This window comes from Rattus norvegicus, chromosome 15 (assembly GCF_036323735.1).
Source record: "Rattus norvegicus strain BN/NHsdMcwi chromosome 15, GRCr8, whole genome shotgun sequence".
Classification (NCBI taxonomy): Eukaryota; Metazoa; Chordata; class Mammalia; order Rodentia; family Muridae; genus Rattus; species Rattus norvegicus.
Genome location: NC_086033.1, coordinates 61,657,771 through 61,683,495, shown reverse-complemented (window position 1 = coordinate 61,683,495; position 25,725 = coordinate 61,657,771). Strand labels below are relative to the sequence as shown.

At 45.7% G+C, this 25,725-nt stretch overlaps 1 long non-coding RNA gene across 8 annotated transcripts in view; it reads right to left on the bottom strand.

Annotated features, from left to right (window-relative positions):
• The window catches only part of LOC108352947 (uncharacterized), a 36,973-nt gene extending 12,113 nt beyond the window's left edge, over positions 1-24,860 (bottom strand). The window contains exons 1-6 of one of the 8 annotated variants that reach the window (XR_010057968.1): positions 23,569-23,835; positions 15,251-15,376; positions 12,095-12,225; positions 9,225-9,679; positions 8,598-8,672; positions 2,972-8,430 (exon numbers count right to left, since the gene is read on the bottom strand). This is a non-coding gene — a long non-coding RNA (uncharacterized LOC108352947). The other 7 variants (XR_010057971.1, XR_005494135.2, XR_005494133.2 and 4 more) reach the window with 7 other exon arrangements.
• Between the last annotated feature and the right edge of the window lie 865 nt (positions 24,861-25,725).

The window sequence follows — 25,725 nt, the reverse complement described above, 5'->3', positions numbered from 1 at the left end:
ACAAGGCACGTGGAACAAGGAAAATATTCTTCGCTGCCTCACCGTTTTAAGTTTTAATTTTCGTTAAGGTTTTTAAAACATCAGTTCTTCAGCTGCACCAGCCATGTTTTGAGAGCCCCATGAGACAGCGGGACATGTCCTAGGCCCCCTCTGCCAAGCTCTGAACTGGGAAGCAACCAGCCAGCCATGTGGGAGCCTGAATGATTAGAAAGCCCTTTTTTATTTCGAGGGAACACCTCTACCCTGACATTTCCATCTTCAGATGGCAGGTCAGTGACTCCCTAAAGAGATAATGAGAGACCCACAGAGCCCGGCTGCCATATATATGCCTGGATGTCCAGAAACTCTCAGTGCAGTTCTCTTGAGATCTCTTTCTTGTAAGTCTTTCTACTCAAAGGGCACCACATCCAGTGTAGAGAGACCAGGCCTCCTGAGACTTTTCCCCACCTCTGGCCATTTGATCAGGGGTGAATAGGGTTAAGAAAATCAGTTAATAAAGGTACTTCCGTGAGGCAAAGGCTGTGCTACTTTCTCTGCCTCTCCCACAAAAAAAAAAAAAAAAAGGCCCCACATAAAACTGAGCGCTTGGTACCTGACACCAGGGGGATTTTGCAGAAGAGGCACTTCTGGTGGAAAGATGAGCAGAGTGCAGAGTGAAACTGTTCAACCTTAATATACCGAGAAATATTAGTTTTGCATAAACGAGGTCCGAGGATAAATGTTGTTACCATGGATGCCTCCTCCCCTGTACCTCACAACAGCGTCCTCATCCCGTTTTCAAACCCCACCCCTGCAATCCATTTTAAGAACTCAGCGTGTATCCTAGGATTTATGGAAGCCACTGCAACCCTGCATATACACACTCACACACGGAGCCTGCCATGGTTCATTCTCCAAACCCGAGTTCTTCTTAGGCACGGTTTGCTGCACCCGGCTTTTCTTGCAGCGCCCTTTCAAGACTTCAGAATGCTTTCACACCCATCAACCCCTTCTGCACCCAGAATGGTAGCCCACCGCAGATAAAGGGCTAGATTTCTAGCTTCTGGATCCCTGCCTCTGAGACGCGGGCTTTGTCCAGCCCTAACTACCAAAACAGGAGCTCCCAGGGCAAAGCGGAAGGGATACAGTCCCCATGACTCCTAGGACACAGTGAGATTGAGTGTGTGACCCTAGCCGCATAGAGGAGGCCCTACCCGTGCCTACCTCTCGCATCCTTCTTCAAGGATTCATATTGCCAAGGCATACACAACTACTCTGCACTCCCAAGGCTGGGGGAGCATCTGGAAAATTGAAAGCCAAGCCAATAATTGGAAAGCTGACAGGTTTGCAGGTGTGAATGGAGTTCTTTGAGCCAGGTGTACCAAGTTGACAGAAACAATTATGCAGTGATTCAAGGCCCAGCCCTCCTCTGCCCAAGACTTTGCTCAAGTCTTCTTGTCCCGGCCTTCAGCCATAATCCTGGGAAGAAGTGGTATCCCCGAAGGACCCAGACTTGTCCTTCACAGCACCTCATGTCCTCAGGGCAGGAGTGGAAACAGTTCCCCGGACAGTACTGCCGGAAATCACAGGGCAGTATTTCCTTCATCCATTTTTAATTGCTGCAGGTTGTAATGAACACTCTTTGGAAAATAAATACTTAACTACCTTCCCGTAGGTTTTTCAGGCCCGAGGAGGAAGATGGGATACAGAGCTTTCAGTTAATGGCTTGGTTTATTCTGGTGTCATTTCTTTTATTTCCCTTCGGCTTGTTATTTATGGTTTAAATTTTTTGCACCCTGGTACTTGGCCTGCTTTCCTCGGGAGGATAATTAAGGGGGAAAAATGTAGATGTTCCTTTTTTTGCTGTGTGCACCCTTGGGCTGGAAGTAGTCAAAGTATTTCAGGGGTGATGGAGAGAAGGAAGGGCACAAATACCTCTGCAGCCCCCATCAAGCCCCTAAATAAAACCTACTGCGTCCCAAGAGTGTATCACAGGGTTATCCTCGTCATTGGGGATGGTGTGACCTATTCTGACAACACTCACTGGATTCTGGTTGGCAGACAGGTAAATGACAGGACTCTTGTGTGTAGACAAATCACCACAGCACCGGTCTAAGGCTAACGGTCCTATAATTGAAATGAGATTGGAAACCTCCAAACGGTGTCTGCCCTACATTTGACCAGATCTCGTTATGTGTGTGTGAGTCACTGAGGGAAAAAAAAATGGGATCAGAATGGAAACCAAAATAAAAGAACGCTGTTCCCACGACATGGTGAAGTGTTTAATTAGGCAGAGGGCTGTGAACTGCCGCCTTTCACAGAAAACAGAGGGGGGAAAAAATAAAACCTTTCTCCATGAGTGACTCTGGCTACCCTTGAAGACAATGGTAATGAAACTGACAAACACACCTTGGAGGCCAGCTCCTAGAATCAAATCGATTTATTTAATAATTTAGGAATCACTTCCAGCCATCTCTCCCATTAAAAACTGAGGGGCCATTGTACTTTCTATTTCCTTGGTTCCTTTCCTTTCTCTTAGTTATGCCTCGGCGGCTTTAATAAATAAGTAATACGGAGGGGGAGACACTTATCTGGAACACCTCGCCTCTGCCTTCACCCTGCAGGGCTCCCTGATTCTTTTCTACTTGGAAATAAATGGAGTGTAGAATAATTTTTTTTCTACTGTAAAAGCTGGGAAAACAGGGTTAGAGCCCTGAATGTGGTCACCACAGCAAGGCAGCCCAGAGCACAGCTCAAGTCAGCAGAGGAACGACAGAATAAATAACACCTTGGGACAGGCTCGCAGTATCAAGGGCTCTCTGCCAAGGCGGAGCCTGTGCACTGCTGACTCTCCACCGTTTACTAGAGAGGGGATTCCAGCAGCATCGAAGTAAACTGGTCATTTGTAGTTGGAAATCGTTTGTAGTTTTATAGCTCCAAAGCGAAGGCTGCTGAACCCAGCTGCAGTTAGATTTCTTCAAAATGCTTTGAGGAAATGGGAAAGAGATTATCATTCTCCTGCGGGTCTCAGAAAGCAAGCTTGCTGATGGAGCTGGATCAAGGGTCCGCTCAGCTGCAGCCCCTCCCTGCTTCCCCTGCTTTCCTCTGGGCCATTTAGGCCTCTTGCTCCTCTGGAAGCCACCAGGGAGCTGGGAGCCCATGGAGCCTTGTGGATCTGGAGCAGAAGAGAGCTTGTTTCTAACAGAGCTGCCCTTATAATGAACCTCAAGTCAGACACAGACAGCACAGACCCCATCATCCAGTGTCAGCCTCTAAGACCAGGACCAAGCCCTTTGCAAAACCAGATTCTCTCCACGCTTTTCTTCCTGAGAGGTCACCTCAGGGTTTCCTCTCGGGATCAGTCCCAACACCAGACTTTTTATTTTCCTGGGTCCTGCTTTTGACCTTTTGTATTTTAAATTCCTGGTCTTGGGGGGGTCACCCCTGCCCCCACCCTGCCCCTGTCTTTGCCTTTAAACACTTGTTCCTTTCCAGTCTCTAGACCAGACTTGTACATGAACATTGTCTTCAGGAATAGTTCCCACTATGGCTCTTGAGGACATGCATTTCTGACACTGGTCACTTGGTACACAGTAAAGATCTATATTCTATTGCTGAGTCCTTCTACCAAGAACTTCTGCCTCCTCATAGGGACAGAAAATGAATCCTTGGATTTAAGACCACTGGGGAATGGTCTTGAATGCACAGTACACAGTGGGTACCTAACAGACACACATTAGCTAAATATTGAAAGGATCCCAATTGGCTTGCTACTCAGAGACAAGGGCCTTTGCCATTGGTGTAGGTATAATTTGTGTTTCCTTGGTTTTTTTGTTTTTCAACTGGGAGCAAGAGAAGCAAGAAGAAAGTCCAAGTATGTGTTGCCCTTGGAAACCAACATCCCAAGACTTCACCTTGAAGCCCTTGGGAATGTAATTTATCCCTGCCAGGAAAATATGGGCACCAAGCCATGCGGCAACTTCTTTACCTCCACAAATTAATCATGATTCCAGTGTTAATTCCATAAATAATTCATGAAGTCAAACAGAAAGCATCACACGGCTCTCACCCTCCATATTGGGCAGCTTCCTTCATAGAGAAAGTTAAGCATAAACCTGAAAGCCTCAATAGTTTGCAGGACGTTCTGATCTGCTAAACACACATTGAATTTCACCAAATCCCTTTCTGGAGTAAATATTCATTGAGGGCCTTGCCTGCGCTGGGCAGGGTACCTGGTAAAACTGGAGAAGGGGCATATCTGCAATGAAGGACACAATTTCTCCCCTACAGTTAAAAAGAAGAAACAAGAAGAAATTGTCAGTGTTCAGACAACGCCTAGAAATTGCATAGCTCAGTGGGTGTCTGCCCTGTGCAGGCGACCTGGGGGTTACACGCCTAGCTATGTAACCATGAGCCAATTAATCCATGTGAGCCTCAGCCTGCTCCTATGCTAAATATTATGATGGCAATGATATTTACCTTGAGCCTGGCCTGGTGGCACAGACCTCTAACCACAGATAGTCAGCAAAGTAACACAGATTGTTCAAGACCTGCTTGGGCAAGTCAGTTCAAGGTCAACCTGGACAACTGAGGGAGAAAGGCCTTCTCAAAATAAAAGGGTCTTAGTGTTTTGTTACTGTTATTATTCTTTTTAAGAGAGTTTAGAATATAGTTTGATGTTAGACAACTTGTCTTGCACAGACTGTGTAGAGCTCTACCAATGAACTATACCAAGAAAGTAGATAGTCTGCTTCATAGCATTGGTAGAGAGCAAGTGAACAACAGGGATTAATATCACCACTATTACAAAATTAGCATTCTAACACAAACTGGACATTCCTACTCCAAATGCACTATTTAAAATATTCAAAAGTCAAGAACTACTTGAGCTTCTATGTGGTGAAATAGCTACAGTCGTATCTTATACTACTAAGTATTTACTTGTGAATAAATGTGAAAAGATGAGTAGTTATCGGTAATATATAATTCAGAGTCAATAGTGATGGCAATACCCAAGCAACCACAGATAGCCAATCACCATGAGCGGCTGAGAGTGAAGTCTTTACTTTCTAAGGTTCGGTTCACACAAACTTTGTTTCATGAACAAAATTGTTGTTGTTTTTTTTTTCTTTTTTTCGGAGCTGGGGACCGAACCCAGGGCCTTGCGCTTGCTAGGCAAGCTCTCTACCACTGAGCTAAATCCCCAACCCCTGAACAAAATTGTTAAAACTAGTATATCAAATTATCTCTGGACTACATGTATGATGAATATATGAAACATAGATGACATTTAGACTTATGTCCTATCCATATATCATTATGTTTTTGCCGATATTCCAAAATGTAAAACACTTTGGGTCCCAAGCATTTCAGAAAAGGAGTAATCAAGCTCGAGTGATACCCACTAGGGAAATCATTAAAGGTTGCTTGGAGACGCCGAGTCTTGAGGAACGTGAAGTGAAGGATGTAAAAAGATGTGAGCAGAGTCCAGGCATAATTTGCAGAACCCAGTTCAAACTGAAATTGTAGACTTCCTCTTTCAAATGTACTAAGGATCTCTAGAGGGTGACAAGACCATCAAAGCTGGCACCACACCCATCTGAGAGTATGCTGGACAATGGCCCAGACAGCTCCCTCCCTACCCCCAACATGAGATTGAAAACTTCATCTGCAAGAATGATGATACTGGCTTCCTGGAGACCAATGCCCCCAGCCCCTGCTAGGACTTTTGCAAATAGAAGATATTTCTGACTGAACTACACTGAGAAGTGACTTGTAAATTCAAGGAGGCAAGATATCTGGGCATCTAAGCTAGGATGTGTGCACGAGCATAAGTAATATACACGCACACCCATTCCTCTGACGCTAAGATGTATAAGAGAAAGCATGAGGCCACTTGCCCAGATCCCTCAGCTGGTCTAGGATTCCTGGGGGCTGGGGGTACTCAGCAGACAGCTCATAGGCTGAGGGCTGGTACCAGCCCCCAGGGCTTTGCTCAGAGAAAGTCACCTCACACCTCCAGACAGCAGTGTCTTCCCCCATAAATTTCAGCAATGGGCTCACTGATCTCTGGTTTCTTCTGGACAGAATAGTCTGTGTTTCTGCACAGTAGCAGCAGGAAGAAGAAAATAAAGTCTGCTGCACCAGAGTGAAGTAATAATAATTTTAAGGCAAGCTCTCTGTGCCTGCTGACTTTTTAATATACCATTCCTACTCTGGAAAAAAAAACCCTATATTATGCAAAATAAAATGCTGTTGAAAACTCCCATAATGTCCCCATGTGCGTTTCATTTAGCAGGTGTGGCGTATTTCATGCCGATAAGGCTTTGTGTGATAGAAGCTTGGAAGCCGAGCACTGATAATATTCTATTTAGACCACTCAGCATGGGAAGCATATATCTCCTGTACCTTACTGGCTGGTTTTATGGCTCAGAACATTTGCATAAAGCCAAACAATTATCCCCAGGGGGTAGATCCCTTGCCTCTGCTTTTCCTTACCTGAAGTTGCTATCCTTCAAACCTCCTTGGAATCACTGCCCAGGCTCCTAGGTGTAAAGTCATCCACCGTAACAATGAGCAGACCCCTCAAAGACTTCTGGGTACCAAGGCTTTCTGAGCTGCACATTGGCCTCAGGTCAGTATTGGGCGTCTCGGATGGCAGGTCTTGCTTGGGCTGCTGTATGCATGGGCATTGCCTGAAGTGCTTGCTACCAATGATGGTTGGCCTCACTTCCAGTTCTGACTCAGGATGTCTAGAGTAGGGCTGTGATGCTTGCCATTCTGACAAATTCCCAGAACTTTGAGAGCCACTGTATTTAAGAGGAAATGGCAGTAGGGCACTAGCTGGTTCAAAAAGGGTTGTGGGGAAGATGTCTAAAATATAATCAGGATTGGGGAGATAACTCAATCAAAACGGCAAGCATGATGACTTGACTTTGATCCCCAGTGAACACACACACACACACACACACACACACACACACGGCATGCGTGATGGCATGCACTTGTAATCCCAACAGTAAAGAAATGAAATGAAAGTTGGTATACGTCTCAGGTTAATCAGCCAGTCCATCTCACCCTACTTGGTGAGTTCTAGGCCCGAATCCAGTGCAAGAGTCTGTCTCAAACACACAACCCACACACGATTGCCATCTGACCTAATCTTCATTTCACCTAGTGAGGTGACAGCTACCCTGTGTATGACGGACCAATGGCAGGCTCTACACTAAAGGAGAAATCTATAGCTCTCAGTTAGGTTTCAACTCTAGAAAGAGATGAATGTTTATCGAGCGTCCACTCACTTCTGAGTACCACAGAGCCGTGGGTGGAGAAAACCCACACCAAGGGCTTGCTGCTCACAGGGAATCTTCAGTCTGCTCTGAGAAAAATCCTGACTCAGCCTCCAGGAAACACACTTTTTCCCCAAGACCCCAAAGCTTCAGAAAGCCTGAGCCAGCAGCAGCAGTGTCACTTGGGTTCTTGTTAAGAAGTACAGCATCTTAAGCCCCATCCCACTTTTATGAAAGAAGACTCCCAGAAACTTGTAGATCTGATTGGATTCCAAGGGTTAACTCCTGCTCATGTTGTTGGGGCCTGGCAGGAAGCTAACCTGGAGAAAGAGAGCATGTTTGTGTACATGAACAGTCCTCTATGGCTCCCGCACAGACCTAGGGCAGCCTGGTGTGTCTGTCCAGGCCCAGCCTGAGGACAGATGAGAACAAAAGGCCTGTGAGCAAGGAACAAGCCGTCAGTGAATGAATCAGGGTTCGCATAAGGCAACATCCCACGGTGGGTGATAGCCCCTTCAACCACAAAGAACACATTGCTTCAGAATTGGGAATGTCCTGGGCCCCTGCCCCAAGACTCTCAGGTTTAGATTCCTGCTCTGAAGGAAAAATATGATTGGCTAAAATGCACGGCCCAAGAGCCAAATACTGTGTTCATTTCCCCCCTTAACCCTTGCAGGAACTGAGATTCAAGCCAATAAAATAACTCGCCCCCAAATCCCATAGCTGAGGGAGAGCTGCACTAGGGTTTGCAGGCTTCAGAGAAATGTCTCTTGCAGAGAAAGCAAGTCCTATGGGAGAGGAGGGCTGACCTGCCCCCACCTAAAGCCAGCAGAAACAGGTCCTCTGGGAAGCAGGCACTGCTCACGTGGCTTGGATACACTACGTTTTTTAACTTGTCACCCAGACTTGAGCATGCCTAGAAACAAAAAGTATCGTTTTTATTCCAGGATGGCATGTGCTAGCCAGGACAGTCCCTGGCAAAGCAGGAGTACTGGAGGACTTTGGGAAAGCAATCTGATGGCCTCTGCCATCCTAAGGACACCCAGTGTGGAGCAGGGGGAAATAGCCAAGTGAATGAAGGGGAACAACAGCTTAACACCAAGTGGCTAAGTCACCAAGCCACCAAGTTACCACTGATGGGTTTGTCTCTTCCCAAACTCTCCTAAAAAAAAATCATACGAAAGCACCTAGTTTCACTTCAACCCCCACTCTGGTGCTTAGTTAGAACACCTTCCTCCCCTCCCCCATCTTAGTTAGGGTATCTACTGCTGCAGTGGAACACCATGACCAAAAAAGCAAGTTGAGGAGGAAAGGGTTTGTTTTGCTTACACTTCTACAGCATTGTTCATCACTGAAGGAAGTCAGGACAGGAACTCAAGCAGGGCAGGAACCTGTAGGCAGGAGCTGATGCAGAGAACGTGGGGTATGCTGCTTACTGGATTGCTCACCGTGGCTTGTTCATCCTGCTTCTCTGTAGAACCCAGGACCACTGATCTAAGGATGGATGGCACCACCCACAATGTTCTAGGGCCTCCCCTATCCATCATTAAGTAAGAAAATGCTTTACAGCCAGGACTTGTGGAGACGTTTTCCCAGTGGAGGTTTCCTCCTCTCAAATGACTTGAGTTTATGGCAGGTTGACATAAAACTGTCCAGCACACCCCCCCAAAAAAAATTCAGGCTGAGAATATAAGTCTAACCTTCCTTTCATCCCATGTTCAAAACCCTCCCTCTGGAAAGGGTCCTCTGGGCAAAGAGCAAACCCAGTCTCTTCACAGCCCCAAACCAGTTCCCATCCCTAGAACTAGTAACTCTCCAGTCTAACAAAGTATCAGTCATCTGCGGAGTGAGCACCGAGATTTCCCATGGAACCCTCCTTGCAACATCGCAGGAGAAACTTTTTACTATCCCACCTTACACTGTGCTGGAAACTCAGGCAAGAACCACAGAACCAACCTGTTCTGAATGGAGAGCCAGGCCTGTGACCATCAGGACCTATGAAGTTGGACCCATTAAGAGAGAAGACTCTTTTCTTAAGGACTCCCATCATGACACTCGGGTGGTTCTTGAGTCAATGAACTGAGCAGCAGTTGTTCCTGGTTGTAATGGTCATGGTCCAGCTCCACAGAAAGAAGCTGCCTCTATGATCCTGGCTCAACTTCTGCCTTCTGCCAGCCACTGTGCAGCTCCGCTTGCCCAGGCCATCCAGATGGCACAGAGTCTAATTGCCATTGTTAACACTGATTGTGCATTCCACAGGAGGTAAGGGGATCTGGCATCTTAGAAAATCCCCTCCTCTGGGAGAAGCAGACTCCAGTTGTGTCCAGTGCAGCTGATGTCTCACTGTGGCTTCTGTTGTCTGTGTCTCACTGTGGCTTCTGTTGTCTGTGTCTCACTGTGGCTTCTGTTGTCTGTGTCGGAGGGGAAGTACCACAGGTCCTTGCTGTACAAATCCTATGGAAGGCACTAAGGGTGCCCTTGCCACTCACTGGCCTGAACATGAGGTAATGACATTAGCCTCCGAATTAAAAAGCCTGGTAGCATAAGTATTGGTCAATACGTGGCTCGTCTGGACCTCTTAGAGCCTGCACTCTAGGAAACTATAGGACATTATCCAGTCAAACTAAAGACATCTATTTCTGCACTGAGGACTTCACCCTATAGAAACGGGAGCCCATGTGTGCTGGGGTATACAGACTAGAATGACCTGAGTAGTGTGATTCATGATTACCAAAAAATTTAAGACAACCCAAATGCCCATTTACCTGTAGAAGGGACAAATAAGCTGTTCTAAGGACAATGTTGCTATCATTATTATACAGGAACAAAAGACAGAATAAACCAGAGGAAAAGCACAATCATATGTTCACAATGCTCCCAACCACCAGAACAGTAGAGACGGCCACAAATACCACTGCTTAAGGTCATGTTTGTGTGTGGTAAACATTCAAAAGTAATCATTACCCAAACCCCATCCAGAGTCCCTCCTTATACAGGAAGGAAGAAGGAAGGAGGGAAGGAAGGAAGGAAGGAAGGAAGGAAGGAAGGAAGGAAGGAAGGAAGGAAGGAGTCTTAAAGGAAGTTGGGGGTTATTACGCTAATCTGTAGACCATTGCTCTCCTCTACCTCAAAGTGAGGTTTCTAGGGCACATTTATGCTAGTGTGCATCTTTCTGTTGCTGTGTTCTGCTTTATTCTTATTTTAAGGCTTCTTACATTTGTGTATCTAATTCCCCCTGCCTCCCACCCTCACCCTCCAGCCCCTCCTGTGCCCTTCTTTCAAAAATCACCGCTTCTTTTCCTTTCATTGTTATTGGTGCATACATAAATGGATGAATTAATAATACAGCCTGCTGAGTCCATTTAGTGACGCTTAGATGCATATGTTTTTCAAACTGACCACTTGGTGTTGCTAACCACTCAGGTGGCTTGTCCCTGTGGAAGGCGAACCTCTCACGGGATTTTTAGAAAGGTTTTATAAATGAGTTCTCTCTCCAGACCTAATGGCAGCTGCCCCCTACTGGAATCCAAGAAAAGTGCATGATCAAAAGCAGTTGTGGGGCCTGGGCTGTGCCAAAGATGAGCGAACTGTAGACTAGGAACGGTATGGAAATCCCTTTTGGAATTTTTCTTCAAGTTTTTATTCATGAGTTGTTAACCATTTTGTTTAGCAAATCGGTTTATCCCATTGACCTCGGTGGAAGTGGCAGATGGTGTTAAATGCGGCTCCCCGTCTGTTTGCTCACCCTCTGCTAGCCGTCCTGCCCTGTTCCCAGGGCTCAGAGAAATACTTGGGCAACAAGAGAAGGCTGTGCCGTCAGGGTGGGGCTGCGGGGACCGGACTGAACACAGTATTCACAGAAAACAGGAGTCTGAGCTTTGCCTTCGCTGTGTGTATCTTGCAAATACACACAAAGCCTGAAGCCTGGGAAAGCACACTGGGGAAGGGCAGAGAGAAAATGCCCCCGGGAGAGGTAATTTGTATGAAAATCCAACAGGGATCATGAAAGAGGAGTAAGAGCTAGGGATGACACTCTCAGCTCCTGCTTGCAGTCAATAGTCCCATCTGGTCCTTCTAACCGGGGACCTCGGCCTTTAAAATGGGAGGCTTTTTCCAGGTCCTAGCTGTCTGCTGCAAAGGAAGCACCAGGGAGCAGATGTATTCAAGGGCTTAAGTCCTGGACAGGAGGGCTGTGGGGAAGGGGCAATGAGCTAGCGTTCCACTTTTAATCTTGTCAGATAGAATGAGAGAAGGCTCACGAATTAGGTTGCAACAGGAGCCTCCCTGGGCCTCCCTACTTGATAATCGACTGACTCAGTCATAAAAGGGAAGATTTGGGGGAGTCGATGGTTCTATACTTGTTAGTGTCATTTTGAACCTCTTACCTTTTGAAGCCTTGAAATGTTTAGATTTTCAACATCTAACAAAAGCCTCCCCACAGACTGTACTGAGGACTTTAGAGACTGTTTCCATTTGTTGCTTTGAGAAACTTATTCTCGAGATAATGACCTTCTCAAGCCCAAGGTTCAGTATGCTATTCTGATTCAAAAATGTCTACAAAAGGCATCACCTCTAGCTCCACATTTATCCAGCAAACGCAGTTGCCCGAGAGTTCTCCATTTGTAGCCCGCCGACAGACAGAAAATATCTGACACGCAATCGTGTATGTACCGAGCATTCCTACGTCTTTTTCTGGCCATTACTCTTAAGTAGCACAGAAAAGCAAATATTTACATGTTGTGTTGGATATTATGAGTAGCCTATGATTAAAGGCATAGGGCTAAGGCTAGAACGATCGAGATTGCTTAGCGGTTAAGAACGCTTACCAAGTTACAAAGCACCTGAGTTCGGTTCCCAGCATCTCTGTGAGGCAGCTAACATCCATCTGTAACTCCAGCTCCTCAGAATCCGACGTCTTCTTCTGGCCTTCAAAGGCACCTACATGCACTTTACATAGCTACACACAGGCAAACATAGACACAATTCAATAAAATAAATCCTTAAGAAGTAAGGATAAACAAGAGTGCGAGAGAGGATGTGTAGAGCTTCTATGCAAACACCACACCATTTTTTTATACAAGAGACTTGGAAAAAAAAAGGAGAGACTTGGCCATCTCTCCATTAGGGATGGCAGCAGAACCAATCTTCTAGAAGATTCCATGAGACAGTTATATTCAATGGTAACCAGATACCAGGCCTAGAACTAAAAAAAATGACTTATGGCAGACCTTAAATGGACATAGGAGAATAACAGCTTCATGTTGTGGAAAAGCAGGGCATGGTGGAACACCAAAAAGACACCAAAAGCACTCCTTGTCCCATCAGAGGGGCTCGGGGAAGCTGGCGAGAGATCAACAGGTCGTGGGCAGAGAAGTGGAGTATGTTGTTATTCTATAGCAGCAGTTCTCAACCTGTGGGTTGACCTTGGGAGGGTCAAAGGACCCTTTCACAGGGTCGCCTAAGACCATCAGAAAACACAGATATTTACATTACAATTCATGACAGTAACATGTAATATGGCAACGACATAGTTTTATGGTTGGGAGTGACCACAACACTAGAAACTGTATTTAAGGGATGAAGCATTAGGAAGGTTGAGAACCAACACCATGAGCCAGAGGAACCAGAACATGCACATGCCTGAAGATGGGAGAGAGTCTGTTTTCAAGGCTCCAAGCACAGAACTACTGGGTGTGAGCAGAAGAAGCCTGAAAGGGGAAGACGCCAGACCCCGAAAAGGCCATCTGAAAAGTCAGACCTGCTCTGAGGATTCGGAGTGGCCGTGAACAGATTTTCAGATTAGAAAGATTCCGTTGGTTGCTATGTACGACCTGGATCAAAAGAAAACAGAGCAGGCATCGGGAAAGGACATCAGGAAGCTTCCCGGCATCTTGATGTAGGATGGCCGTCTGAAGCAGGCAGTGAGGACAGATGGAGATAAAGGGCCACTGAGAAGAAGGGCTTAGACCTATTATCTTCATGCCGCTGGTGAGAGGAAATGCCAGAGAACACAGGCCATTAACCTCCAATTCAAACCATCAATCACTTTCTTCTAGCGCTGATGTGTACCTACTCTCCATCAGGCATACACCAGTCTAGAAATCCAGCAGTACCAAGATGTCCAGCAAGAACTGCAGTGTGGCCCCAAGCCGACCCAGTGGAGAAGGGTTCTGAGGTTAAACCTACAAAGGTTTCAAATGTTCTCTCCACTCATGCTCTGTGACCAAAGGCAAGTCATGTAATCTCTAATGCCCTTTTCTTACTTATAAAAGGAAAGCACCAACCAGCCTTTAAAATGAGTTGGTGATGCTGAATGGGGCAACGTATGTAATAGAGTACCAGGCATAAAATACTTGTTTGAGTAAACCGAAGCTAAAATTATTGCTGCTGCTGTTGGCAAACCTTTAAAAATTGCCTTCATAGTTCAATTTTTATAAATCCTGTTTTAGCATTAGCTACCAAATCATGTTCAGGTGCCCAAAGAACATTGCCTACATTTTTCCCATGGTTGCCATGGGGGTAAAATCCCCTTATGTCCAGCTGACAAAACAGTAGGGTTCAAAAGAACTTTGATCAGACACAGAACACAGGATGAGCTGCAATGCTACCAGCTTCAGAATGCTTGGTCTCCTGAACACGACAGCAGCAATGTCATCTCTGAAACTGAGAGGACTCTGGACGAGGATCTCATAGCCAAAGAGATACACACACATGGGTCTGAACAGAGTCCCTGAGTGAACAAAGTCTAGATTGCAGGAAATTCTGCATGCATGGATACCAGAATATTCTCCAATAACTAGTTGTTGAGCGCTGCCCCCAAATGCTGTTGCCTAGGCAGCAGAACATCCAGTGATGAACTGTGGAATGGGGAAAATAAGAAAACAGATCAAGAAAAATGGCACGACCTTTGGGAAACAGGAAAAGCAGAACAAGGGCCAGAGCTGCATTTAACGCTCTGCTCAACCAATGCTTTGCAGACCAGAAGGGTCTGGCTTTCGTTTTTTAGCCTCTCTGTCTTGCTTCTTTAATTTTCTCTTCTTTTACTTTACCAACAACAGGTCAGAAGTTCTCTCAAATGCTCCAACCTTGAAGCAAATCAATGTGCAGCTCAGCCCCATGGGGCAGAAACTGCATGGAGGGCAGATGTAATAATAGGGATGTGTTAGAAACACCTCTTGAGGTTTTAAGAAACATTCGTGTGCCCTGAAAATACTCTGCCCGCTCCTGTCTCCCCAGGCAGACACTTCAGCATCCAGCACTCACTGCCCAGGGGAAGGGATAGCATCACAAAAATTCCATGAGAAAGAAAAAGTCAATTTTGACTTGGGAGTTTCAGATTTGAAACTCACAGTTTAGGGCAGAGACTTTTTTTACATCTCAAAAACTCAACAGAAAACTCTTTCTCCAAAGGGTTGGGCAGAGAAAAGGAAGAGAGGAAAATCAGCAGTGAGAAGAGGTAGCTGGACATTCTGTGTGTCACACTCAGCAAGTACTAGTGAGGAAGGCACACAGTGGAGACCTCACAAGGCTCTAGGGCATTTAAGAACTTTCCAGAGAGGAGCCAACTTGCTGTAAGGTAGTATCCAGGAAAGCTGCAAAGTGTGTAGGGAGTTGGACAGCGGTATGGCAGACAATAAGATCTTCATCAGTAACAGAGCAACCAAAGAACGAGCAAATGGAAGACTTGGAGAGGCCTGGAAGGTAGAAGGAGAAAATGCAGCTGCTATCTTTGTAGACATGAGCTCAGAGGGCTGATAGGAAGTAGGGAACGCGGGGACCATGAGGTCACAACTCCAGGGACCAGCCCTCCTCCATAAAAATTCACACAGCCCAACATCCTGAACTGATTGGGGTTCTTTTGGTTGCCATTGTACTTTATAGACTAGCCTAGCCCAAAATTCTCAATTCTCCTGCCTCAACCTCCATAGTACTGGGACTATAGCTCCTCCCATCCCCATCCCTTGGGAGGTAGGAGTTCTCACCACTGCTGTTTTTCAATTGGTTGATTGGTTGGTTGGTTGATTGGTTGGTTGGTGGTCGGTCGGTCGGTTGGCTTTGTATTGTTTTGATGACTGAGATTACATTTCCACTACCTGGCAGAATAGAGTCTAGAAGAGAAAGAGGAGGAGGAGGAATAATTTTAAAGACATCTTTACACTTTGTACAGCTGACCACATGTCGTGTCATGTAGCATCATCATTGCTAATACTAAGCATTACGGATCTGTCTTGAAATCACTTCCTGTGTGCCTGCCATCAGAAGCAGCACATCCAGCCAAACACTTCACAACATTTGCCTACCTATTCTTCCCAATCATCCTCTTCAAGTGGATATTATTTTTCCCTCCTTTACAAGGAAGAAAGCAAAACAGAGGCTTTAGTATGTACCCAAAGTCTCACAGCTATTAAAAGGCATGTCCACCACTTTTTCAGTCTTTCTCCCACTAAGGAACAGCCAAGTGGCTTTTGCTTAAACAATGGATCTGGAACAACCCTAAGTAGTGTGCCGGGTGAGGGTCTCGGGGACAGGATACAGCACTGAAAATCACATCCCCAAACAAGGCCCACTGGTAGGAGCTGCTCTTCCAGCCTCAACCCACAGAGCTGAGCTGACTTCCCTGTGGGCCAGCGTCCAAGTGACTCAGCATCACTGCAAACCTTTCCCAGGACATCAGCGTGTCTCCGGTGTTCTCCTTGACCATCTATAAACGCTTACATTTGCAGCCTGAGAACACCCAAATACTACTGCATCCTTGCCCGGTATTGGCACGGGTAACTGGAAGGACAGATCTAACAGCAGTTTTGTCTGTGCTTTAGAACCATCACAGATCCCTGCTCAGTATGCATTTGGGATGATTTATCATTTGCTCGATGAGCTGATGGCTTCCTGAGGTCTGATTTTAAGCCTCTCGTGCTGCCTGGTGGAACTGATGTCAGCCAGGCGGCAGAGCCCTGTCAAAGGCTGGGAAGGAGCTATTTCAAAGTAGGGAATAAATAATCTTTTGAGTAACAAGTTTTAGCTAAAAGGAGAGCTTTGCTCCAAAGCAAGTCAGTTGGACACAGCTTCTGCAGTGTGCATCCTGTCCTCAGAAAGTGAGAGTTCCAACGAGAATGTGTCTTGCCCCACACTGGGACATTTGAGGGCCACCTGAAGGCTGCAGTTCCAGCTGTATGCACTCAGTGCTTAATTGTCACTACCCAACAGCAAATCCTTTTCCTTCCAAATTAAAACTTCCCCTTTAATCCTAAAACCAACATCTTAAGTCCTTTGTTTTTTTTTCCCATTTCTTACTCTTCAAAATCCATATCAGTTCGTTCTTCCTTCTCAGTAGTCCCCCACAGCGCCCCTTCACCGCTACCTAGTTAAAGCATGTATTCAAGTATGAAGCCGTCTATATAATGGCCTCTCTGTAATGTACCCACCAACACATACACTTCCTCTTCTATATTAGTTGTCCCTTGACTCTCTCAGTCAAGGACCCATGTACCTTCCTCTGGGGCTGCTAAAGCCCAGATAAGCAAACAAATCCTCTCTCAAGAGAAATAAAGGCCTCACCATGTGCCTCTCCTGGATCATATTCAGCATGGGAGGTGGGGGTCACCTCTACAACTGCTCGACACCCTCTGCCTTGGACTATAGGGTCATTGCTAGTAAATGCAATAATACCTCCCACGCACTGTGATTCATAGAGTTCAGGAGCACCAGCTCTGTGCTACAGGCTGCAAATGACACATGAGCTTTTACCCAATGGTGGTGGATTTTCTTTAAGTCCAGTCATGGAGGGGTTAGTCCCACAAGCTTCCAGATGCTATCTCTAAGCTCCACCTGAATGTACCCAGGCAAATCTCGAGTTTTAAATGGTGTACACATCTCTCAGCGTGCAGGGAAACGGCTCAATGCTAGAAATCTCCTCTTCACAGAGAGAGGCTATGCTTTACAGACGTCAAAGACTGACTGTAAATGGTTTTGGTTAAGAGGCATAAAAATAAAAATAAAAATAATGAAACACAAGCTTACACTTAACGGGCAGAAGATGAGGTTGTTCACAACAGCCCATAAATACTTCTAACACTGGCTCTCAGCTCGGGAAGATAATCTCTCTTACCATTTTCACTTCCACTTTAGCACTTACTTACAATGAACTGTAATTGCCAGATAACTTACTGTTTCCCCAGTAATCAGAGAATTCGTTGGGAGCAGAAAATGTTTTACTCACTGACACTTCCCCAGAATCTGGTACATTGTTTTGTACCTGGTGACAGTTTGTGCACTAGAGTATTTCAGGGGTGAACGACCGAATGCATGAACAAATGATGCTTCCTAAGAACAGTTCAGGGACTCAGGAGCTCTTAGAAGACATCAGGCCAACAGAGGCGTGGATGAGTCAAATCTCCTTGGACAGTTGTGGAATGACAGTCTCGTGAGTGCCCCGTGTGACAGAAAAACAAACTAGTCAGAAGCAGGGCCAGATTGGGAAGAAACTCCCAAGCTGGGTACATTGGACATGACTCTCTGAGGGGGGTCCTCAGTGTTCTATCCTCCTGAGTGCTCCTCCCTCTTAACCCTCCTCCCCCCTTCTCCTCCTCCTCCTCCTCCTGCAAGCACATCCCCGTAGAGTGACCTCACATTAAGGGCAACAGAGTGTGCTGAACTTAAAAGTTCCCAAAGCCTCCAGATAACAGCAAAATATAAATGTAACAAAGATTTCAAATGGACAAAGAATTCAGCATGACCAGTCTGTGGGGCAATACAAAAGAAAGACAAAAGCACAGTGAGATACAATTCCACACACATTTCTATCAAATATGCAGAAAATGGCAAGTATTAATGATGTGTTAAAAAAAATACCTGAAACTCCAGCAGAAATACAAAGTGGTAATTCCACTGTGCAAAACTACGTGGTGACTCCTCAAAAATTAAGACCCAGAAAGCCATGGGGTTCTACAGTCTTACTTTGAGGTCTATAAGTTAAAGAACTGAAAGTAAGAATATAAACAGACATTTGTATACAAACATTTCTAGCAGCGTCATTCACAAACTAAACAAAACAACCCCAAGTCCATCAACAGATAAATTGACACACACACACACACACACACACACACACACACACACACACACACACACTGCACATCATACAATGGAAGATATGGAAGATGCTTGTGACGGTTTGCATATGTTTGGCCCAGGGAGTGGCACTATTAGAAGGTGTGGCCTTTTTGGAGGAAGTGTGTCACTGTGGGGGTGGGCTTGGAGACCTCCTCCTAGCTGCCTGGTGGGGCTCAGTCTGTTCCTGGCTTCCTTCGGGTGAAGATGTAGAACTCAGCTCCTCCTGCACCATGCCTGCCATGCTCCCGCCTTGATGATAATGGACTGAACCTCTGAACCTGTAACTCAGCCCCAATTAAATGTTGTCCTTTATTAAACTTACATTGGTCATGGTGTCTGTTCACAGCAATAAAACCCTAACTAAGACAATCCTCTTCTTTTAAAAACATAGGGCAGAAGGAAAGAAAGGGAATTCAGACTCACTGTAGACCATGGATGGGTATTATAAACATTGTGCTAAGTAAAATAAACCACAGGTAAAGACAGCATTTGTGGCATGATTCCACTTACATGCAGTGCCCGGAGAAGTCAAACTCACAAAGGCAGAAATTATAGCACAGGTTATCAGGTCAGGGATGAAGAGTAGAAAGAATGGGTAGCCTCTGCTTAATGGGCAGCTTTTCAACACAAGATAATGCCACAGTTCTGGAGAGGGATGGTGGCTATTGTACGCATTATGAATATATTTGATAACACTGAAATAATGCTTGGATAAAATGGTAATCGCTATACTTTTTATGTTTTCCACAATATAGAACCGAAAGTTCCAATGGTGAAAAATTAAAAGTTCTTTGTCACAGAAAAATAGAAGGGACCCCATTCTCACCACATGCTCTCATTATTTGCTCTAAATTACAGTTCTGAAATATGCTCTCTTGGGTCATCTAAACATATTGAGTATATCTCCATGACACATTCCTATCTTCTGTCATTTCCAAATGGCTTCCCGGGAGTTCGATGGACTTTGCAGGGTGTTGTGATTTGGATATTGTCTCAGTCTCAGTTTTATTGCTGTGAAGAGACACCAAGACCAAGGCAACTTTTATAAAAGACTACATGTAATTGGGTCTGGCTTACATTTTCAGAAGTTCAGTCCATTAACATCATGGAAGGAGGCGTGGCAGACATGGCGCAGTAGGAGGAGCCGAGAGCTCTGCATCTTGATCCAAAGGCAGTCAGAAGAGGACTGTCTCACGGGCAGCTAGGAGGAGGGTCTCCAAGCCCACCCCCAAAATGACACACTTCCTCCAACAAGGCCACACCTCCTAACAGTGCCACTCCCTGGGCTAAGCATATTCAAACCACCACAGATATGGCTTGAGTGTGTCCTCTCAAGGCACTCAGAAGCTTGGCCCCATGGTACTAATATTAAGAAATAACAAGACTGGCCCTGCCCATTCCCTCTCTTTGGCCTCCCATTTTTCCAGTTGATTTCGTCTACACACGGTTATGATTTTGTTTCCCTCTCTTCTTGTGACACAGCCATGAAGGTAAATACCTCAGACCAATCTGACAAGTTCACATGATCTTCAATATCTAACCACCAGAACTATAAGCTAAGCAAAATCTCTTTTCTCTCTCTACTCTTTACAAAGTACCCAGCCTTGGGTATTTCCTTACAGCAACAGAAAACTGACTAACACAAGGGGAAATGGTAACTTGCATAGGTTCACCTGATGATAGCATCTACTAATATTATCTCTTGTACAATACCAATTGTTTTGGCACCTGTGTTTAAATGCATGAAAAGACTATTATCTGCCAATAAACAGTGTGATTCTTGCCTAGAGGTACTTAGACATGGGGATGTCATGAACCTTTAGAGGATATTTCTAACAATTTGCAAGGAAGAAGACCCCTGCCTTTTACTCTTAGTAAGTGCCATGCCTACCTAGGCTTCTCTTACCGCCAGGTTGCACTCACTTTCCTGAGAAACAGAAAACTAGTGACAGCAACACGAGGGGAAGAGACAGGAGCCCTCATGGAGCATCCTCCTGATGCTGAGTACTGTCAATCATGGTAGCCTCTTGAGGCATTTCCTAATGCTCACCAGTGAGTTGCCACATTTTCTGCCACTCAGGAACATAAGAATTTTGCTTTCATTTCTGACAAAGAAGATCTGAGAAGGAAGGAAATGGGAATGGCTTGGGAGGAAGAGGTTTTGAGTTTCAAAAGCCTAAGACTTGGATCACTCACAGAAGATTTGAACAAAATGTGATCAGTCAGAAAGTTTCCCCTGTTCCCGGGAGACAAATAAAGGAATCCCACCTGGGTGAAGGATACGATGAGAGAAATCTGATATTTAGGAGCTTCTACACCTCTTGGGGGGGATTCTTATCCCCCCCTTCCCAAATCACATCAGGCATCCCAAGAGAGCAACAAGATCCCACTTCGTGTTGAGAAATGGCCAGTTTGCAGTGACCCAGTTCCCATGCGGTCTAGGGACAGGAGCCATAGAGAAGACACAGCTCATGGAGTTTGAAGATGGAAGACCTTGGGAAGCTTTGTAGGTTTCTTATGGCCCTGGAGGAAGCAAGAAATAACATTCTTTGGTATGTGCCAGGGAAAGAATAAAGGACCAAACTAGGAGAGCAGCCACAAGTATTTTAAGGTGGTCATGACACAGGAATGACGACCTCCCAGCTGATGTGTAGATAGATGTTAGCTCAGAACCAGTACCCCCGACCCTGTGACGGTAGATGTTAGCCCAGAACCAGTACCCCCAACCCTTGTGACGGGATCGCCATCCACCAACCCGAGTTAAAACCCCATCTCAGCAAAGCAAGAAGACCAAGGATTAGTCTCTGCCTCCCTGAGCAACAGAGTCAGATGAGAAATCTCTCTCCAACGGGAGGGACAGGCATCATCTTGCTTTAAGGCCCAGATTTGTAAACAGGGATCCTGAATAAGTCTGAGGTAGGTCCTCTGCATATACCTAATGGTTGTGTAGCTTGGTGTTCTTGTGAGACTTCTAAGAGTTAGGATGGGGATTTTCTCTGACTCGTCACTCATGTTTGGGACCCTTTAATCCTACTGGGTTTCCAAGTCAAGCTGCGATATGAAGGTTTGTGCCGAGTCGTATTGTATCCTGTCAGACCATGCTCCGTGGGTATCCCTGGGAGGCCTGCTCTTTTTATTTTTTTTATTTTTATTTTTTTGCAAACAGAGGAGGAGTTGATCTTGGGGGGAAAGAGGAAGTGGGAGAGGGACTAAGAAGAATGAAGTGGGGGGAAGCTGCGGTCAGGATGTAATGTATGCAAGAAGAATAGAAGTTTTTTTTTAAAGGCCCAGGTTTGTGGTGTCTGAGTCATGCTAGCCACGTATGAATGTGTTCATCACTTATTAATACACAGAAAAGTCAAATTTTACTCAAGGGTTAAGTTCTAATATTGGCTCATGACGTGAACACCCAGTATATTCACAATTGACCCTGAAAATATCTTAATTTGCCCATAAAAATACAGTACTGTACCACGGCTCAATAAATCTAAAGCAGCCAGATTTTCTTCCAACTTTGAAACAGATTGCTGGCTTCTATTTTCCAATTTAGCACCAAATATAGCAATTGGCTTTTGTTTAGAAATATGTTGTTCAAAAAATTAAAAATAAATGATTTTATCTTCAAATGCTAGAATCACATGCATGTCACTATGACTTCATCACAGAAGAGCCAGGGACTAATAAGAAAAGAGTCCTCCACCCCCACATCGCTTGGGACACCTTACAAGGGGGTGGAAGGACACCCTCACCCATAGCTGGCATTGCCAGCCTCCTGCAGAGCTCACGACTCTTCTCCATCTCTATTTTGCGTGGCTGGGTTAGTGCCACCTTCAAATCTAGCTTACTGAATACTGACACTTGTGTGACTACTCTAGAAACTATGCCAGCTGCAACTTCACAGCAACCTAGAGTCGACACAATTGCCACTTTGTACTCACCAAAAGGCCCTCACTTCATTGCCTCTAACAGACATGTTCCCTGACGGCTTTCCAAGTGAGTCAGGGGATGGATTTACATACCTCATGTACAGCATCCCTCCCCAGCCCACCCATCAGTGAGCTTGCCTCCTTCCCCATTCCTCAAAGTTTCCACCTTTTGTCATAGATCATGCCGATTCAAACTTAGTCCTTCCCGTTGTCAGTCTGTCCAACAGAAGGGCACAGGTGTGCCCACCAGAAGCCTATGTCTTAAAAGATACAGGGAAATGTGTGACAATGTTTTCCTACTGCATGGTAATTCTTCATAAACACGATCTGAACTTCGTTTACTACCTTAACAGCTGTCACCTATTAACAAGTTTAACGTGCTAGACACTTTGTATTTGCAGCCCTAATGACTTCCTATAATAGCCCAGGGAATGCTCTCCAAGTCACAATTAAGGGAACTAAGGGGCATGGGTGAAAGTCACATGCTGAGTCACACAGCCCAACCCAGTCTGAAGGTTTATTCACACCCTTCCACCTGCACAGAGCAACGTGGGCTTTCCAACTCAGACCCCCTCCCAGCTCGTGTCCAGACATCCAAGTGTTGAGATAATCACCACTGTGAAGTGGTAGTCGGTTAAAAATACAACCACATAGCCCAGCTAATTGTGCTGCCCCACAGAAGGACTGAAAAGCTGTTGGCTGGCCAATCTATCTCCATTCTCTCACCTTTCCACTAGAAGATGCTACCAATAAGCAAAAATAGAAAATGGAGATTGTTAGATAGAAACTCTAGCAAAGCTTTAAGAAGGAAAAAAGCCAACCCCCTCCCAATCTCTGTTTGTTTTCTTCTATTGAAACCAGGGTCTCATACAGCCTAGGCTGGCTTCACATTCACTATGTAGCTAAGAACGAACTTGAGCCTCTAACCCTGCTTCTACCTCCCAAGTTCTGGGTGTCTTCGTTTGCTGTCTGATGCTGTGATAAACACTGCAACCCAAACTTGGTTGGCTGAGGAGGCAGTTTATTTAGCTTCTGTCATCAAGGAAAAGCCAAGTCAGGAACCTAGAGTCAGGAACTGAAACAGAGATCAGGGGGTCGGGGAGTGGGGGTGGGGGAACTGTCATTACAAGTGACTTGCTTATTAGCTCACTCCTAGGGTCACATTCAGATGCCTTTCTCAAACACCCTAGGCTCTCCCACTTAGGAGCGTACTACCCACAGCAACCTTCCCCAACCCATCAAATAGAAATAAAATAGTGCCTCACAGGGATACCAATGGCCAATCCAATGAAGGTTCTTCCTCAGTTGAGAGTTCTTCTTCCCTGGTGTGTCTAGGTTTGTGTCAAGTTGACAAAAACTAACCATGACACCAAGTGGCATTTATATCTCACCACTGCCAGCTTGGGTTGTGTTGGGGGCCTTGTGTGTCTGAGGCAAGCATCCTACCTACGCACTGAGCCTACCCACCAACCCTAACCCTTTTCCTTCTCCCTCCTGCTTGAAACACAGATGCCAAGACCTGGAATTCTGCAGCCCCTGTGTTCCACAAAGACAATTAAGATGATGTCATGGCAGTATACAAAGGATGCAACTGAGATGTGTTTCAATCAAAGACCACCTTCCATGGCCTACTGGGTCTGAGGAGAAAGTCAATTCTTTATTTGCTACCACCTCTTGGTAAGGTTCTCTGTGGTTGACAGTTGATGGCAGTTCTGAATGATGTCATCACCGACTGTGAGCTGCTTCATCCTTAACAAACGGTCTCTGTCCTGATATCAGGCATAATCCAGAAGCATACCACCCAAGGACAAGCCAAGGGTGGCTGTACTCAAACAGTGGCAGGGGCTTCTCTCTCCAGACTTACAAAAGCTAGCCCCCCTCCTGGAGGATGAGGGAAACACAGTTAAACCTGTCAGCAAATGTCACATTCGAGTGAATGGAAGTTATGCGGGCCGTGCCCTCATAGTGCATCCGATTAAGAGGATTAAAATAACCACTCAAGCGAGGGGAAGGTGCTTTTCAGACTTCCCTCCATCTCGTTTTAATAACCAGCTCTCCCTTGTTGGAGGTGTCTGCACTTGGTCCCAGGAGGGTTCTTTATGCACGGTGTGATGCACAAAGTTGACTTTAGATCGGAAGGAGGAATTCTGCCATGTCACTTTCAGACCACTAAATGGGTTCCCTAATGATTCTGGGCTGAGGACTTTTGAACATCTGAAAACCAAAGGAGACACCAAGTCTGCTGAAGAGAACGGAGCACGTTGGGGGAAGGGGTGGCAGCCACCATTCACCTTGTGATGAGCGTTGGTGGGTGGTGCTGTCTACAGGAAATGGACCCAGTGAGCAGTGCAATTTGGTACCCTCATGCCAGCATTCAGGGGCACAGAAAAGGTTTCGCCTTTCTGGGCCACGCTGCCGCTTGGATGCCAGGCAGAGAGCATCCAGGGCTTGCTACATAGAAACAAGGCTCATCCACATCAAAAATTTAGACATTAACCCCTATTTACAACATTTGTTCACAACATACGGCCGAGAAGCTTTTTAGTAAATCACTTGAGATGAGCTGTCTGGCCTCAAATAAAAGATGTTTGCCAATTTCTTGGTAAGGCAGAAGAAGAGCTCTTTATCAAAAGCATATTAGCATATTTTGCCTCATTAATAACTTCACTGCAGCATTAATTTGCCTAATTATCACATTTGGAATTCAACATGGTATCTAATTAATTCAGAACCTAAAAAAAAACAAACCCAGAATTCTAAAGTGCACTGGTTCTTGCTGGGGCACCCCTGTCTTTCCTTGGGGTGAGTGTTTGTGCAGGTGTGTGTGTGTGTGTGTGTGTGTGTGTGTGTGTGTGTGTGTGTGTGTGTGTGTCCTGCATCTGCCCAGGGGACACAGAGCATTCTCTGGGTCCTATGTAAAAATATCTAGAGGGTGACCGTCTCCGAGGCTTAGCGAGCTTTGTTTTCTCTGATGCCTTCAGCCCTCTCCTCTCTCCTTCCCTTTGTTTCTTCTCTGCCACTGCTTTTCCTAGAGTCTGAAAGCAAACACGAGAGCCAAAGGACCACCGATGGCCTTTCTTTGCCAGCCAGGGCCTTCAGCGCTAAATAAATGAGCAGTGTTTGCATGCCTTCCCCTCCCTGTAAAGTCCTTCTGACTGATTCCCAGAGGCCATGGCAAACACCTAGCTGGTATTAGTAAAAATACAAATTAAAGCTCAGCCGCCAAAACTGTCTTCAGGGACCAAAGAGAACATCACTAACTCCCCTGCACCCCTGTACCCCAAACTTCCCACGACGAGCTCTACACCATGTGCCGCCCCGGGAACAGAGAGACACAGAAAAGGTTGTTGCAGGGGGAAAATGGCTGTTTAAATAAATTGTGTTTCCAATGAGCCTGCTTCAGGGCTATTTTTAAAATGTAA